This window comes from Propithecus coquereli, unplaced genomic scaffold (assembly GCF_000956105.1).
Source record: "Propithecus coquereli isolate 6110/MARCELLA unplaced genomic scaffold, Pcoq_1.0 Scaffold19, whole genome shotgun sequence".
Taxonomy (NCBI): domain Eukaryota; kingdom Metazoa; phylum Chordata; class Mammalia; order Primates; family Indriidae; genus Propithecus; species Propithecus coquereli.
In genome coordinates, this window is record NW_012143856.1 from 7,434,283 (window position 1) to 7,447,703 (window position 13,421).

The 13,421-nt window shown below is 35.3% G+C and overlaps 1 protein-coding gene across 1 annotated transcript in view; it reads right to left on the bottom strand.

The window, feature by feature from the left end:
- MBNL1 (muscleblind-like splicing regulator 1) overlaps positions 1–13,421 on the bottom strand; it is a 239,121-nt gene that overhangs the window by 45,344 nt on the left and 180,356 nt on the right. The gene's annotated exons all lie outside the window — the stretch shown is intronic.

Below are 13,421 nucleotides of genomic sequence, written 5' to 3' on the forward strand. Positions count from 1 at the left end.
GATAAATTAAGTAGCCAGAGAAGCCAGAGAAATAATCAAAGATTTCTGACCACCAACTAGAATTCTAGTAGAACCACTGCATAATGTTGTTTTAATTATATGCAAATGTCTACATGTGTGTATAATTATGCATATACATACACTTATATATTCACCCAATTAAGTACCTATTTCTAACAGCAGTATATGTATTACAAAAAGATTTTGCTGTGCTGCAAATTCAAGAGACAGAATATATGACTTAAAATTTATATTTCATGTTTTATTTGGAAAAACACTTAAGGACTTGTAGAGCACTATAGAATAAAACCTCAAGGGACACTGAACTATCATTTAGAAGAAATTTTTAAAGTAGTTAAAACATTTATATATTCCCATTTTTCTTAGAAAGTTTCTATGGAGCGTTTATTGTATTGACACTATTGTTTGTTTTTGTTTTATTTTACAAATAGTATACTATACCAAACAGTATATACACTTGTAATAAGTAAATACTACATATTAACTATATTTAAAAAGTGTGGTAAACTATAGAGCAAATATAAAGTATATACATGTTATTAACAGTAATTTTTCTCTTCATTTTTTTATTCTCAAATATTCATGACTCTTTAACTCAGATACATAAATAGGATTTTTTATTACCTAATTTCCTATGTTTAATATGATAGCACCCTTGTACTTATTTCATAGTTTTGTCATCTTGAAAGGCAAGAAGCTATTCTTTAAACCAAACACAAGTTCTCCTGTTCAAATTTTCCCATTGGTCTTTCAGGTGATAGCAGAAACAAATACTTGGCATCCCTATAAAAGGCAAAGAAAGGAGGTAATTCTCCTCTTATTCTGCTAGGCAAGTAATCTCTAATGTTCTGAATTTAACATAAAGTAAATGGAGCAATCCTAATCAATATTTAAAGCTTAACTTTCTAAATGTAAATTACTATTTCTTCATCCAATCAGCGTAACACCAAATACATAAAGCTCAATTCAACCACAAGACCTGGGAGAAATTTCTTCTACCAAAGAAAAAAGAAGCAGAAATTTACGAACATATTTTCATTGAAATAGTCCTAATTTTTTTCAATTACTTTACCACAGATATAAAATATATTTTCAAATGAAACACAATATAAGGCAAATTTAGATTTTTTCCCTCTCCTGATACAACAAAAAATTCACATTCATACACACACTGTGGCTTAACAATTATCGAGACTGTCAGTAAAAGAAAGAAAAATACGAACACACACACACACACACACACACACACACACACACACACAGCCTACTGAGTTTAAATTTGTACTTTTACCATGGCCTGAAAGAATGTAAGAGAATGTAATAGATTCCACTCAATAGGCATTAAACATGTTTCTATCAGCGTCTAATCTGATCTCAAACAGGATTTTAGGTTACTTAAAGAGCTCTCTCCAGTATTCAATAGCTGTTCTAGGCACTATTTTGTAGAACATTCCTAAGTTTGACGATGAAGTTTCACGGATATTAAAACCAATAGCGACATTTACAATATCCCAAAATATCCTAACTGCTGACGCAATATCAACACACTCTTACTCAAACATCAGGATACTATGACTTTTTTTTTCCCAGAGAACTTAGGAGCTTTACTTGCACAACTCCCATTAATCATCTTGAAAATGGCATAACTGAAACGCTACACCTCTAGATAAGTATTATGTAATGCATTAGAGTCCGGATAGCTGCCTCTGAGGAGATGGAGAAAGTGAAAAAGGCAACAAATCACACACACATTCTTGTGACAGAAATACCACTCCTTTTTCCGGAAGCTTTTGTGTGTGAGCTATACATACAACTGTTACAGCAATAGTTATATCGGCACACAATTTTAGCTGACAGTCATCTGAAGAAATCTTAACCTCCTCAGAGAGAGCCTACAGAGATCTATTTAGAGTCACTTGTGACGGGATATCGTAAAAAGAAAAAGTCTTGCTTTTTTTCTCATACCGATGGCCTCCTCTACCCCACAGAATCCTACAGAAGTGTACAACTATTACTGAGGCTAATGCTCTGAAGGGTTTAACTGCGCCTATTGTCTGCCACTATTCCACAGTCTTCATGGGCTCCAAAGACGGATTTGACCAACATCCCTAAGCCAAACCAGAGTCTCCATGACCTTGTGAAAGCCCAGTGACATTTGGTAGGTGCCAGCATCACTAAACAGTCCAACATTTGTTGGCTGCTTTTTTATAGCGTCATAAAATTGGAAATGCCAGATCACTATGTTTCTGTTATTTTTTTCAATTGCTTCATTATTTTTTTGGTACAGCAACTGTCAGACTTCTAAGTTGTTTGTAGCTGAAACACTTCTGAAGTTTTATGACATCCAAATCAGACACTCTTCAATCTTGGCTAATAATTAAAAGCCTTAACATTTACATAATACAATTTAGTGCTCTATTTGTAGAGCATGCCTTTCAATTGAGAAATACAAAATGTTTCACAAATAGTACCCAATTCATCATCGTACCATTATTAGGTGGATTACAGCATGACTTTCTCTATTACATTTCTACGGCTTTCCTGAGGATAAAAAAGAGGTAAAACTCCTAAGTCAAATGCACATAATTTTTCTTCTAACAATCTATTGGAAGACTTGTATAAGCAGTTCTTTACAGACCTATGCCAGTTCCTGGTATGCTTACAAAAGCATCTTTCAATCTCTTGCCTCTCCATGAAGTATTGATTAAAAACTAAAAGATATATTTTTATTACAATAGAGGAATAATAAAACCTACCCAGTGCTTCCTATATTCCAGGCACTGTTTTATTTTACCGATGTTAAATCCCTTAATTCTTTCAACATCACTGTGAAGCAGTATTTGCAACAATTTACAGTTTTCATAACATTTAATTGAAGTACAGACAGGATAAGTGACTTGCTCAAGGACACAAAACTGAACCCAGGCAGTCTAACTACAGAGTTGGCACTCCTAATCATTATGATAGAGATGTGTATTTGTACCAAATATACCTCCCTTAATCATATTTAAGTGTATGTTTTTTTCCCTAACCTTTGACTGCTCATACTAGAAACAGATGATTCTGGGTCAGAACCAAATGGAGGCTTCAGCCCCCTTCGCATTATGCAAAGGAAAAGATTTTTCACAATGTAGCAATTAAAGACTAATACACATAGGATTTCTAAAGTGTAATGGAAAAAAATTAGATGCTCTTGTAAATTTCAATTTATCTGTCATTCCTTTTTTTCCTCAGAGGGAACTGTATTATAGGATCAATAGTAAAAAAATTAACACCAAACAAGTTAAAATATTGCTTCAGATTTTATCTATTCCAGTACGAGACCTAGTTAGGCCTTGGATTATCTGTGTATTCCACTGACTTGGCCTCTGTTATTTGGATAATTATCAAGAATAATTAAAAAGTTATTTCATATATATAATTAAAGATATAAGGTCAGACAGTAATATAGGATGGTAGGTTTTAAGAGATAAAGCTTTTATTCAGAAATATAAAAGAAACCAAAGCAAACCATAGAGGTAAAACATTTTGGTGAGGTCAGCTTGAGAATAATAATACCATGACTTGTATTTATATGAAACATCTGCTATATTTGTACCTGCTAGATCCCACATATGCTTACAAATATAGAAAAGTAAACACTATTTTTACATCTCTCAAGTGATATTTATCATTTAGTCAATAATATTGTATAATATGTTTCTAATAATAATATTACACGTCAACATTTCCATTGTAAATCTCCCATCAAAGTCTACTAGACGCGATAGTATATATTAAGCATATAATTAGTGCTTAAATAATTTTCTAAATTATCACAGATGTCTAAAATTTTGGCTGCCATTCATATGCAGAAATCACTACATTATACAAGTGCTCTCCAATCTTTTTTACATATCATTCATTGTCTTTGCCAAATATCAAAGATCCTTCTTTTCCCCCAACTTTTCATTGGCACTCTTTTGTAAATCTGTGGGATTCCCTAACTGAAAACATGCTGCATTTTCTGACCTCACAAATTCTGCCTCAAGTCTAGCCATTAAATGCTACTGCTTTACATTATCAACAATGACAGAGCATGGAGAAAAGGTGAGACAATAAAGGTCCTCACCACTGCTGACCACTGTCACCTTCACACAGATCAACTTTGTACTTGAACAAAATGTGCTCAATGACATGGGCTCTGTCCCTGTGGGGAAAGCACTTCTTTCCTCCCCTCCCCATGACAATTTGCTAAAATTGTGCACAGCCATCAGCTCTCTGTCAGAATTGAGGCTGCAGTCAGGAGAAAGACAACTAGCTCGTGCACCCCAAAAATGATTCTTTTGGATGTTTACTACAGCAGTATAAGCAGGAAGGGTGGAAAAAGTCTCTTGAAGCAAAGAAGCAGTATCACAACAAAGGTTATCCGAGACTGTCTTCTCCTCTGCACTCTACCCCCATCCCCAGAGACTTCCACTACTAGGGCAGTTCCACAAATATCTAAAGAAACAACACTCAATAAACTTTACCTAAAAATTGTCAAAGGGAATAAAACAGGAAAGTCTCAGAATTTTTAGATACATTCCATATACAGTATGTGTCTAGTATCTTTGGTTTTCAGGAAAGGATTAACAATAATTAACAATATTAACAATAATCACACAAATAAAAATAGGTAACTATAAACTATGGAACTTGCACAAAATATCTACAGATGAGTTTGTAAGTCAGAAGGGTTTGAAGTCATCACATAAGCATGCATAGGCACTAGAAAAAGCTTAGTCATCATAAGGTGCTATGTTCTAAATGGCAATCAGAAGCTGCAGAGCATATTCTTAAGTGCTCAGTTAAGATGAAAAGTATGGAGATGTTGGGCCTCACAGGAACGTCAGCCATGGCAACACTGTTTTTTTAACAAGCCAGAATGTGAATGTGAGAGGGATAAGCACAGACGGCTGTCACATGATGTTTTTTTCTTGCTATCATACCAACAACATTTAGGCTGAAAGCCCAGATCTACTAAACACCCTGCTTGGGTGCATTAAGTGAGTAAAGGAACGTATCTTGTGATTTTTACATTCTGTACCTCTGCTTAAAGCAGGTGACTGTTATTAGAAATAGTCGTTTCATCTTCCACAGCACTGTGCACATGCCTTTCACATGCCTTTCACCCAATGCTGAGCATTGTTTACATGTCTTCGTCCCCCAGCGATTCCCTCCTGAAGGAGGCTCATGCCTCAACCTTCTTGCGCCCACCACTTACATAGGGCCAAATAAGCCCTGTAAGTGTTTGCCAAGTGAATGAGTCCTGATTATATTTCACAATATAGGACATTATTAATACGTCCAATAAGGCAATTCTCAAACATTTCTTCTGCATCTTCTTCAGGGTCTCCATCAACTTATATACTATAACCCCATTTTCTCTTCTTTCAGATATACTTTCCTTCTTCCCTAGCCTCCTTCCATTTTCTCCTTTTTTCCAGGTAATTTCCTACTACTGCTATCCAGGCATGACTTTGTGGCTCTGCTCCCACCCAACTAAGAAATATGCTCACTTATTGGATATATCTGTATCCTAAGCTTGTAAGCTTATCATATACACAAGCCTTAGAGATATGCATAGAGAAACAGTCCCGGGACTTGACATAAAAAAAAGCAACACAGCCCCCGCTCAATAGTTAAAATCACATGAACTGAATCAGAAAGTTGTTTGTTCAAATTCCAACTTTGATATTTATTAGGAGTGAGACTTTGGGTTAATTCTTCAACCTTACTGAACTGCAATTTCCTCTTCTATAAAAATGAAGGTAAGAATACCAATGAGGGAATGTATACAAGGGACTAAATTATGGTCTGGTACTCAGTAAATGGAAATGACTGGGCTGCTCTCACTCTCCTAGCATGTTCTCTACGTCCACTTCTACAGTCCAGTGGAAAGAACACATATCCAGGAGTCAGGAAGACCTGGGTTCACTGTAGCTCTCTCACCTAGTAGCTATGTGACCTTATGCAGGTACTCAAACTCCTTGCCCAAACAGTGCCTTTGCTTGTGAAATTTGTCCAAGTAACAGTAACGCCTGGGGTGGCTGGAGAAAGCTTGCCCAGTGCCCAAAATATGAATCAACTCATGTTTATTTCTCTTACCACTAAGTAACTAAGCATCTGTATTTTAAAAGGGGTTGATAATAAAAAGGAATCATTTCCATAGGTTAAATTTGATTATAAGAAGTGACTCTTTTCAAATGTTACTTTCTGTGGAAATTTTCTCTTTCATTTTCCTTCTTTTCCTCCTCTTTCCTTTCTTGCCACGTAGAATAAACTCACAGTAGTGAATTCAGCACCTGTCCAATTGTATTATAGGTAATTTCTACAAAGCTGTCTACACTTCTTCATCAAGAATTTGTTAAAGACAGGACTAAACCTAGTTTAGCAACCTAATGCATTTTTAGTAAATATTCGTAGAATGAATAGGAGACATTAGGAGACAGACGGGCATTTCTGGGTGTCCCAACTACCACATCACTTGACAATGCTGTAAGGTCTAAGTCACTGGTCCTCGATCTTGACTGTACATCATAAATAAAAAATTCCTATACTCAGCCTCCACCCCCAGAAATTCTGATTTTAGTTTTGGCTGTGTCTCAGGCTTAGAAGTATTTTAAAGGCCCCCCCAGATGATTCTAATGACTGCTACTCTAACGGCCTTTGGTTAATCTATTTATACTGATACACACTTCATTTGCACATCAATCACAACCTTTTCCAGAGGTCTTTTAAACCCAGTTTTGCCAGGATAATTACTAATGTTATCTGACTTCAGTTAACTGATACTTATTTTTAAATTGTCCATTTTCTAAACAGCTCCTTTCATATACAGTGGGAGAAAGGACACTCAAGGGCAAGGGACTGCATAAAAAGAGCTACTGTCTTTTGTTCCCTTGCACATATCATCCTGGAGAGGGTGTCAAGACTAGCAACACCTTTGTGACTAAAGGGTTATTTCTAAACTCGTTCATAGGGGGCAAAAGATTTCAAGATAGAGAGATGAGGGAGCCACATCATCAATGTACCCGTGAATGTCCTTAAGTGTTCTTTTTCTAATATACTCAACATAGGTGGTACACTTAAGAAAGAGTGTATCAATGATATTTATAGCATATTAGATAAGCAATAATATAGGTCCTGAACAATTCAGTTTCCTTATCTGAGGGCTAGAAGTCTCAGGCATTTCCTATGTTAACTTGTAACATAGCTCAATCACAAGTTCTCTAAGCTCAACTTAAAATTTTCATAGATGCAGTAAATGTTTATGAAAGTAAACTGTCGTATTATGCATTTTCGAGTAAGGAGATGAGAGGTCTCAATGGGACTACTGCCATTTGCTTTGGACAACAATTACTATGGTTAAAATCCTCTCCTCAGACTCCTGTGCAAAGGTAATTACAATGTCTATTGTTAACCCTCACAACAATATCTATGATTTATCCTCATGGCAATCCCAGGAGGATATTCTTATTAGCCTCATATTACAAATGAGGAAACTGAGGTTTCCAGAGGGTAAACATCCCATGAAATGTCTCAGCCATGTTAAGGTGTGAAGCTGGGAAGTACTGGGAATGGCAGGGTCAGCACGCATCCCACCAATGGTAGCCAGATGAAGGGAGCCTAAATAATCTAGGGAATGAAGCCAACTTTAACTTATCATTTCTGTTTGTTTTCAGGTAAAACCGATGATTTCACTACAATACAGACATAGAAAATGAAAACTGATAATGTGTTTTTCCCATTAGAAGTCATCAAAAATTAAGTAAGTCTCTTTTGTGTTTCTTAGAATAATACCAGAGCATACTGACTCTGTGAAATTGTTCTAGAAGAGCTAGATTTTTATTTAGATCAGAAATATAGTATGTGCATGCACACACACAAGAGAAAGCAGAACAGAACAATTAATTCATTGTCTTCTAAGCTAGAAGGAAAAAGGAAATAAATGGATGAGGAAGGGAGGAAGGAAGGAAGGGAGGAAGGAAGTGGTCTTGCTTTGAATATATTTTACACCAAATCTTAATATTGTCTAGAATAACTCATTTATATATTTATTCACCTACCATTTGGTGAGACCTCTCATGTGCCCTGTGCTATGGGACAGTGGAGATACAAAATAAATTAGACATACACCCTAGGAAGGGAAATAAGGCATGCACATAAATAACTAGAATGTAAGGCTAGAGGGCAAAGAGTATCACAAGAGACATTCAGATGAAGAGCTCTTGTAATGTTAAAGAAAAAGGGAATATTTCCATTTAGCTATCAGATAATAGCTTCAAGGAAGAAGTGGGATTTATACATGAGGAGTTGGAAAAGATATCTAGGTAGAGGAAATAGCATAAATTGAGACGTCAATGACAAGTAATAAATTTGTAAGAAGAGCAGTGGGAAATAAGTCTGAAAACTAGCTAAGCCTAGCTTGGGGATGGTTTTAAATGCTATGTTAAAGACTGTCCACTTCCTTTTGTAGGCCAGGAAGAGCCACTGAATGGGCTAGAAATGACATTAGCAAAGTGATACTTCATGAATTCATCAGACAGGAGTGTAAGAGGGCCTGCAATGGCCACGAGCCTGGATAGGGGAGACCAATTAAGCACTTATGTTAATAGTCCACGCAAGAGGTAATGCAGACTTTACCATTCTCCAGATAATAAGCCCAGACCCGTATCTTCATAATCTCCCATCCTACTCCTTATTTAAGGCATACTAACACAACACACATACACACACACATTCCATATTCTGGCTACACAAAATTGAACAGTGCAATCCCTTGCACAGGATACAACTCTGCTCATGTAGATTTGGCTACTAAAATACTCTGCTCTCTCCTTTTCTTTCTTTTTTTTTTCTTCCTGGCTAACTTCTAGTTAAAGTTAGGGTCACCAGATAAATGTCACTTCCTCTAGGAAATCTTCTTAAAGCTTTCAAGTCTTAGTTAAATGCTTAGTTGAATGCTGGTTCCAGAGCATTCATTATATTTTATCATAACTGCTTGTCAGATGCCTATTTCCATCACTAGACCAGATTCAATGAGGGTAAGAACCATGACTACTTACTTTCCATTCATATTTCCCAAAACTGAGAACATACAGAATAGTGATGGGCTCATAATAAATGCTAACTTATTGAATAGGTGAATAAACAAAGATGTCTTATAAAGGAGAATATGCATTATATAATAGACATATAATACATACATAATATACATACACATAACATACATTAACTATATGTCTAAGTGGCAAACACACCTACAACAGTGGTTTCTCAAAATCTAGTAGTAATGTTTTCAAAATGTGTTTGTTGATCAACTGCCAAAATAAGCTTTATGATTTTTCAATTTCTTGCAAATTTATAGCAAATTTCTGGTTCCACCATCAGTATGATTCTGTTTCATTGTTTCCTTTATACCAAGATAAAAACTGGACTCCACATTGCAATTACATCAGAAAAGAATAAATACTATCTATAATCTGGATGACACAAATTAGAAAATATTACTTAGAAGTATCATTATACATGGTGGATAGCTTGGCAAAAGTTCTAAAGTACTGCTCAAAAAATATACCAAGAGAATAAAACTAAAATGGGTTTTTTTCTGTTGTAATATTTCTGGTTAACTTTAAATTTTTCCTGATTCCACAAAAGCCAAAAACATTAAAAAACAAAGTTCATTTTGCCTCATATTATTCTATTGCTAGCTGATATATTAATATATAATTTTAATGTATCTTTTCTCAATGTGAAGTATTCAGCTATAATCTTTGAAAATAACAATTTACTACCCATCTTAAGAGAATCCTACCATATCATGAAATGAAATATGAAAGGCCTTTTCTTAACTGAAAAGAAATTGTGTTACACTGGCATACTAAATGTGCTAACATAAAAAAAATAAGAATGAGTAGATGAGTAGATATGCCTACCTTTTAAACTATTCTGAAACAGTTGCAGTGAATCTTAATTGTGCAGTTAAGTTGTAAGTTATTCAAAATAGGGCTAAGTCTCTAAATGCAACTATTTTTAGTTATTTCTGAAATTATGCTTGTTTTGTTTATAGTTAGCACTTACTTATGTCAAAATAATTTCAAATTTAATTGAAAAAGTTGTGATTCCTGATTTATAATAAATTTCTTTTGTACTGTAGTTGGAGCAACTGTTTTTGGTTAGTTTGTTTTCTCTTTGAGATAGGGTCTCACTCTGTCACCCAGGCTGAGTGCAGGGGTGTGATCATAGCTCACTGCAGCCTCCAAATCCTGGGCACAAGTAATCCTCCTGCTTCAGCCTCTCAAGTAGCCGGAACTGTAGGCATGCACCAGCACACTCACCTAATTTTTTTTTCTTTTTGTACAGATGGGGTCTCTATATGCTGCCCAGGCTGATCTTGAACTCCTGGTCTCAAGCCACCCTCTTGCTTTGGCCTCCCAAAGTTCTGGGATTACAGGCATGAGCCACGATGCCTGGCCCTGTTTTGGCTTTTTGAAATAAACTGTGGTCTGAAAAAGATCATTTAGTAAGGAAATCTGTTTTTAATACTAATCTCTAGAAGAGTAGAAAACTGGCTGAAAACCAAATACACTGATCATGCAAACAAAATATTTCTTCTCAAACCAGTATTTTACATTATACACTGCCAGGGTTTTGCTAAAGTGTACTGGCTTACGGTTGAGGGGAGAGAGAGAGGGAGCAGGTTCCTCCCCGCATACATAAACTCGTGAAAGCACTGGAGCCTACATAACACACAGCAGGAAAAGATTTATTCTGTGTTAGTCAATAGGGTTATTTTAAGGAAAGATTAAACAAGATTACTATGAAAGGACCAAGAAATACTTTAAATAGATTCAAGCAGAAATTTACAAATTATCAGCAGCTGTATTATTTATGCTTAAAGCATATTATCAATCATTTCAGACAGAGCAGGTCTTAGAATGACAATGTTCTTATCTCTAAGATTATTTAAAGCTGAAGAAACTTTCAGATTAGATCATACATTCTGGAGCACATCACATCCTGTTTCATGGGTTTAACAGCACTGACATATATTTTCTCTTTGTCCAGACAGCTCACTATTTATTGTGAGTATATTTCTGTTATTTCTCCTTTTGTTGTCCTCCCAGTGATATACTTAAAAATATGCTATACCCCATGAGTTTTCTTTTAATATATATCTGTGGGTCCTCCATGTAAAAACACTGGTTAGTTCACATAGACCATTTCTTGTACCTCATTTTTCATAAATAAAACACTTTGCTCATGCAAATGAACAGATGGTTCATTAAAATAAATAGGTAATCCCCAACTTTCTTTTTGAGAATTTTAACCTACCTCTCTTATCTGATGACCTACCAAAACAAAAAAAAAAACAGAAGAAAAGGTAAGGAGGGCTCAGGGTGGTGGGGCAGATGATAAAGCATAATACAGGGTATATTACAGAAAATAGATAATTAATAATATGAAATGCACTGTGATACAAAGGAGAGAAAACTACACAGGAAAGACAGACTGAGACTGGAGCACTTTCACAAGCACATTCAATTAACCTACAATGACTACATAATAATTCCTCATTGGTATTAATTACCTTAAGTCAATGAGGAAATTAAAGCTTAGAGAGGTTAAATGACTTGCCCAAGATCACAGGATAGCAAATAACGGTTAATTCTCAAATCAGATCTGATACCAAGTTTGAGGATTATGTCCTCTGTAACACAGCTGCCTTTCCAGGAATCCAAAAAGCCAGGAGGTCCTAATAGGTAAAATGGCAGTAACATTCAGGTGGGAACATTCAGACTAGTCAGTCAACAGACAGTGGCTAAAGCAATCTGGTTGGGGTATAGGCTTTGTTCAGGAGAAGTAAGTTCAGAAAGTTAAGGGAATGGTTAAGTAGAAATAACATAAATGCCAGGTTAAGAAATTTAAAATATAAGCAAAGATAATCCATTCATTGAATATCTATGCTGAGGCCTACTTAAATTTCAGGAAGTTGCTTCATAGTGAAGATGGCCTAAAGATATAGAAAGACTGAACTCATTAAGGGAATTCAAGAGTAATGACTGTCTGGCTATGTAGGACCTAACAACCGAGGACAAAACAGCTGCCTAAACTGTTCAAGTGGGTTAGCAAGGTAAACTAGCACACAAATGTCCTCTGTGAAATGTATTATACACCAAAATGGTCAAGAAGAAAAAATAGATTTAATAATTAGGACTATCATTTGATAAACAGTACAACAGTTGGCCTGTATCTGAACAAAACAAAAAGTTTAAAGCAATTGTATTACCCTATGAGGAAATGAAACTGTACTCATCACGCCATTAATCTTGAAGCAATAACATATTTTTTTACAAATTATGTGAACATACTTTTTTATAAATTATGAACATAATAGTTAAATACAAGGTAAGAAAACTATGGATACTGAAGGAAAAAACATTATCATTTATTGTCTATCCTCTTTCCAAAAGAGCAATGGACATAATCTACTAATCTCAAATTCTCCCAGAGTCAGGCTCCATCTGACACTTGCCCCTGTTTATTTTCTTTACAGCACTTGTCACACCTGCAATTACGTTGCTTATAAATATTTATACTTACTGATTCCTCCACTAAGGATATAAGATCCATGAGGGCAGGGGCCTTTTTCCACCTAGCTCAGAATGTTGAATAAAGGAAAAAACAGATCTCCCATAATTATGCTAACAGTTCTGTAATGTGAGTACTGTTACTCTCCACTTGGCTGACTAGGATTCAGAGATTGTGTGAAATTAAATAATTTTCACAAGGTCACAGAACAATTAAAGTGATCGAGACATCTGCCTGATTCACATGTACTGTATAAACGAATTTGGCAGGCTATATTCAGAACTAAAACAACATCAAGTTGAAATTCAAATAGCTAGTGGTAAAAAAAAAAAGCTAGTGATGTTTAAAAGTGTAGCAATTGAAAAAACAATCTGCAGAAGATTCTTTTCATAGTATATGAATACATTCAGAGAGACATCTTACAGCTTTCAGCATAGTACACATTTAGTCAAACTATGTATTTCACACTAATTGACTACGATTTTTTTGAAAATCGTAAACAAATTGTCTATTACCCTTTGGGAAAACTTCGTTGTGCCCCAAAGTATTAGTGCTGTTACTACAAAGCTAGTAGCAGGTTTCAGTGGTTCTCACTTTGGATGAAACTGTAAAGAAAAATCTATCTGATAATCTTGGTTTCAAAAACAGTAGGTTCATCTGGAAAAACCATGTAGGATGAACTGAATGTCAGTGATAAAAATAGATTCATAACTAAATTGGTTACTCTCAAGAACTGCTAAAAAAGCTCTATAAGTTAGACACTATTTTTCAGTAGTTTTCTTAGA